The following is a 6,000-nucleotide window of genomic DNA, read 5'->3' as shown; positions in this document are numbered from 1 at the left end:
ACGGCATTCTGGCGCATAATGCGCACATGTGTGGAGTTGTTCAGTTTTTGTCACTGGCTGTCACCACTGATATCGGTTATCACTGCTGCTGCCGTCCATACACAGTAGGTAAAAGGGATTTTGGAGATAGAAGAATTACGATTAAAACATCTACACTTCCCTGATGAACTCCTGTGGGTATTCGAATATCTTATAGTGGGCTTCCATCGCGTTAACAAAAGTGCGCTTCTGCAAAATAGGTCGTATTTCTCTTAAAGCAACGAAGCTAGCTCGAACATAATCATCTTGCCCCCCCCCCCTTCCGCTTTTCCCCAGATATCTTCTGTAGAAGTAATGAAGGAAATGAAGCCATGTATTATGCAATAAAGAGCAGATGCACGTAAAACTGTCCGTGTTTTCACGGTTGACTGATCGCGTAAAGGGTGAAGAAATTTACGCGCCGTAGGACGATGGCTTCAGAGACGCATGTAGCCATTTGTTCATTACGGCACCCGAAGTGATCGAAATTAATGTGGTATCGGTCACAACGGCGTGCCTTAATCCAGTCGTGCTCTTGGCATGCAAAACCACACAAGTTCATAATTTCTGATCACCAACTAGCAAATTTGCTTATGGTCTATTGGTGCATTCCGCTTCCATACAGGAGCGATCATTCCTTGTTAAAATGTTGGAGGGTACTAATGCGGGTGAGCGCAAGCACCCGGTCACGCGGCACACTTTCATATGTCACGCGCTTTCTTCACAGCCCAGAAAGATTGAGGTTACAACAGCTATGACAGGCATTGTTCGGATATTTATAATAGTCCTACAACTTCTCTATTCGTAATCTTGCGCTTAAATCAGTAGTTTAAGTGTTGGTTGAATACTTATTCTCCATAATTACCTTAGCTTATAGCAAAAAAAGATACACTGAGTTGTATGTATTGTATACAACACGCCTAGCTACCCCCGTGAGGGGATAGCTAGGCGTACTGTTCGAGGCGATAGTGCTGGGAAGTACTGTGGGCAGGTGACCAGGAGCTCCGGCACCGGGGCTTCCGACGCGGAGGTGCACATTACTCGGTCGACGAATCCTCGAGCGTGTTGGTGAGCTGACTCGTTGCAGGGGTGGGCCGAGTAGGCGGGGACCCAAACCAGTTCGACGTGATACGGTCCGTAAGGAGCTGTAGATTGGTAGGCGAGACGAGACCTCGGGCGAAATTGGCGATTGTGTCCTTGGAGTCGGAGAGTATGACGCTGGCGTAAGACGAGGGGGCGGCCAAAGCAATGACCGTCTCCTCTGCCTCGACGGCACAGCGCGTTCAAACAGTGGAGGCCATGATTGTCCACTCCGAGGGCGCCGAGAAAGGCGAGACGGAGACGACACCGAATGCATCCCTGCGTGAGGTGTATCGGGGTATCTGGACTGCCGGATGGCCGGCGTACTTAGCGTCAAACACACCACACAGTCGTGGCGGCGGACGTTGTGGTGGCCCGCGACCACATTCTTGAGTAGCGGCTTGATGGAGAAGGCCGCTCGAAGAGCATGCGGTAGCCAGACCAAGTCCGGCGGGTAAGAGAAGGTGTCATGACCGATGGAATAGGGGATGTAGCGACCGTTCGGCGAACGATGAAAGCGTTGTACCTGAGCGGTGCCGTGAGCTTCGGTCACTTTGTCGAGGGTGTCAAGCAACTCTCGGACGCAGGAGATGCGCCATGGAAGGCCGAGGGCAGTCTTGTATGACTGGCGGATGAGAAGCTAAATTTTGTCGCCTTCCGACATGAGAAGGCGAGTGTGAGGAAGGTCGCACGCGAGAGGGGAAACGACGTAAGCGCCAAGTAGGTGGAGGAGATTGTGTTCGCGCATGTACACGCGCTGCTCTCGGACATGAGAGAGAATGCGCGCGGTTTCTGAACCAAAAACGAGAGCCAGTTGATGGTGTAAATGTTATGGCGGTTGGACTGTAGTATCAGCTCGAACACATGGAGATGCAAAGTTGGCGTGAACCATTATTGTGGGGAGAGGGGTCTTGTGGCGACGCCAGTCGGGGGGCCGCATGAGAAGGATTTGGCCGCCAAGCAAGTGAGACTGACCGCGTGCATGTCGTCCGTTAAGACGTCGGTTGCGCGTTGCAATCCGTTCGATGTGCCCGTTTGATCCAGAGGTGACTCAACGAGTAATGTCGTCCCCGTGCAAGTTGTGTTTGGGATCAGGGATCCGGTCGAGCTTGCCGGAAAACGAGCGAAGGGGGAGATTGAACACGAGAGGCGACCAGACGGCACCCTGAGGGGTGCCGCGACATCTAAGCGCGTACGTGGGAGACGGGAGATCTCCTATGGTAATTTTGGCAACGCGGGTGGTGAGGAAGGAGCGAATGTAGTGGTAGGTGCGAGCGCCGGGGTTTAAAGCTACGAGTTTCCAAAGGATGGCCGGATGGGAGGCGTGGTCGAACTCCCTGTGAAAGGCGAGGCTAAGCAGATCCTTAGTTTCCGAGACGGTGGGAGGGCCGAGCAGGTCGTGGTGCAGTTGCATGGGGATGTCTTGCGCGGATAGGTGTGGTCGTAAGCCAAGCATGGTGTGGTAAAAGAGGAGGTGAGCGTCCGTGTACGTTTGCAGGCGAGCTATGACGACGTGTTCCATGAGCTTACGGACGCACGAAGTGAGAGAAATGGGCCGGAGATTCCGATTATTAGTTTGTTGTCCGTCTTGGGGATGAAAGCCACGCCAGCGTGTTTCCATGACTGGGGGATGTTGCCGGAGTGCTAGCACTTGTGAGGGACGAAGTGATGGCAACGACCGAAGGAGTGTTGGTATTTCAGAGGAGTTTCTTAGGGATGCGATCTGGGCAGATAGAGTAGGTGATGCGGAGCTTGCGTAGTACCGCTTATATTTCTGCTTCCATAATGTTGGCGTCCAGTTTGGAGTTGGAAGCCCTGTTGTAGGACGCGAGAAGGGGAGAAGTGCCATGGGGCAGGAGCGGGAGCTACTTGGAGGTCAGGTCTGCCATCAACGAAGGAGTGTCGTCGGTGTATACGCCCGGACAACGCGTTGTAGCTGTTGCCGAACTATCGACTTGGCAGAAGCCGGGTCGAGGAGGTGGCAGAGGAGATGCCAGGATTACTTGCAGGCAATCTGACCGGAGAGCCTCGAGCAGAGCTGATCGCACTGTTGGCGGGCGAGTATGGTGGTGTGTTGCGTAATCGTGCTATCGAGGTATGCGATGTGGCGGCGTAGGCGACGTTGCTTATGCCAACAGCTGGTGAAGCCCGTGCGAGCAGCCCACAGGTGCGCTAGGTGCGAGACAACTGCCGGATGGTCCTCCGTGGTAGGAATCGAGGCGGTAATTCCGTCGAGGTCTGCCAGTAGCTGGTCGGTCCACGCCGAAGGATACTCGAGGGTGGGCGCGTCAGAGTGCAGTCGGCGGACTAGGAACGCGTCCCCCTCCGTATAGCGGGTTGTTTGCGGGCGCAGTTTGCACGGGGTGGTGTGGACTTAAATGCCGAGGACTTACTGGTCACCGCCCAAGGGCAGATGCGTATTGGACCTGTGCCCGTTGTGCAGGTAATAGCAGGAGCTGAGGTGGTGGCGCGGCACATGCTGTTGCCGATGCGCGTGGCTTGCGTGGGGTCAGTGAGCAGGGACAGGTGGATGTCGCGGGCGAGTTGGCTCAGCCTCGTGCCGGCTCCGTCAGCCTTGGGGTAACCCCACTCCGGATCCCTGAGGTTGAAGTCGCCGACGAGGAGCGAGATTTGTCTGTTCTCGCTGCAGCAGCACGGAGCAGGGCAAGGAGAGACAAGTCCTTGCTGACGCGTGGTGCCGTGTGAACTTTGAGAATAAAGAGAGAGGGTCTTCACGTCGCTGAGCTATGACCTCGAGAAAGGGGTGGTGGACTCTAGGGAAGGTTAGATTGGTTAGATTGACCGTGAGCAAGCGCCGAGTAATGATGGCCGTGACGGGATGGCGCAGAGGGTGATGTGCCCCTTGGTCATGGGAAACGTAACCCGAGAGGGAAACGGTGGCGCCAGTTTCCTGTAGTACGATGACGTCAGGAGAGGCTGAGGGATTCAGTTGTTGGTGGAGAAGGAGGTGACTACACTTGGTGATAGAACCACGGCATCTCCACTGACAAACGGTGACAGCGGAGCTGTTATCTATGATTAATGGCGGAAGAGGAGGTGTCGCTTCGGCTGGTGGTAGCTAGGGTCGGGCGGGGGGGACGAGGTGGTGCGGGCGTGGAGGGGTGGCTCGGCTAGGATTGTTTCGACAATGGAAGTTTGATGGGTATCGACTGTTGCTTGAAAAGATTGCAAGGATGCGGTGGAGGGATAAGCGGCGAGGTCCGTCCGCAGAGAATTGAGACCTTCTTGTTGTGTCGTGAGAAGCTAGTAGACGGAGTTGGAAAGCTGTTTAACAGCTGTTTAAACAGCTGTATCCAGCTGTTTTTTGACGTCCAACAGAGCTGTCTCGGTGACTGCCTGGACTTCGTTCGAAAAGTGGAGACATTCAAGGGGGGTCGGGTCTGCAACACTTGGTTATGTCTCCTTCGGAGGTCTGATCGACGATGTAGGAAGAGGAAGTGTGTGAGGAGGGGAGGAGGAGGGAGGGTGATGGCTGTCTCGAGCTTCTCTTCAAGTCCTTGCAGCTCGGCTTGGAAGGACTCGATTTGGGCCTGCTGAGACGCACGTTAAGCGGTTTGTGCGGTAAGTTGCTGTCGGAGGGAGGCAGTTTCTTGTTGCAGTGCGACAACCAACGGCGAGGGGGGGGGCGCTGAGAACAAACCGGGGGAGCGGGGCGTGGACCACGTCGACTGGATGGGCTAAGAGGCAGGTTTGTGCGCAACCAGCACGAGGAGTGGGAACGCAGTGGTCGAATGGGAGGGTGGAGGCGGTGGCGGACAGCGTGCCTCTTCCTTCGGCTGTTGAGGGCACTGCACATAGATGTGATTACAGTTGGATCTGTGCGTGAAGTCATGCCCATTGCAGACGATGCAGTGGGGGATGCAAGTGTGTGGCGAGCCTTCGGGCGGTGGGAGGTGAGTGTCGACGCAGCTATGAGAGTGGTGCCGTGCCGCACGCGGCCTTGGCTTGGGGCATATCGGCCCTGAGGCCAGTCAAGCGGCACTTGAAACAGACCTCCACCTTGTGGAAAGGAATGAGGCGAAGGGGGACCCCGTGGAAGATCCGCCGGGGTAGTTTGGGGTCCGTGAAGTAGGCCAAGATATAGAGATTCTTGCCCACATGGCGGCCGCCTACACTAGAAAGTATCGGATTACATGCCTGGGGATCTTCAAAAATGGCTTCAACCGTGAAATCGTCCAAGGCGCGGTAGACTATGCCCCGCAGAGCATCGTGCGGCGGTGGGGCGTAGAGGTGGATGGGGAAGGTGGTGCCGGACATCGTGAGAGACGTAGTGCAGAGGTAGGCTTGAGCGCGTGCCGATTCCGCAACGCTGAGCGTAAAGGTGTTGTTGACCAGGTGGATCCGCACCGTGTCGCGATATGTGGGCGGGAAGTCTTACAAGCACGCTGCTTGCAGTAAGGCCGTGTATAAGTGCCAAGGCAGGAGCTTGGTGAGGTCGACGGGGCTATTGGGGCGGCTGATGAAGGGAATCGTGTGGGCCGGGAAGCGAGGGAGTAGAGCGTGGCGGCGGGGTTACTTGCCAGCTTCGATGGTGGCGAAGATGGCGAATAAGACGGTGTGGCGGGACGCTTAGCTGTGGTGGCGGCATTGCTCTTGGATGCGGAGGCCTGGCGACTGCCAGGAAACGCCCAAAAATTTTTCGGGGGACACTTCCTGTCCTTCGACAGTGTACTCCATGGCGGTGGGCAGCCAGGAGATCGGCGACGAGGTAGCGACGGGTGGCCCGGTGGCGGCGCCGTCGTCTATCCGGATGAGATTGGTATCGAAAAGGTACTGCATGATGACTAGCTTCGTCCACTCGTAAAGAAACTATCCGGATAGGGCCAGAATAACCGGCACGAGGGCCGAAAATGGGAGTAACCAACATGAAGTGCAACTGCT

Source organism: Dermacentor variabilis, chromosome 2 (assembly GCF_050947875.1).
Source record: "Dermacentor variabilis isolate Ectoservices chromosome 2, ASM5094787v1, whole genome shotgun sequence".
Lineage (NCBI taxonomy): Eukaryota > Metazoa > Arthropoda > Arachnida > Ixodida > Ixodidae > Dermacentor > Dermacentor variabilis.
This window is presented reverse-complemented; position numbering follows the sequence as displayed.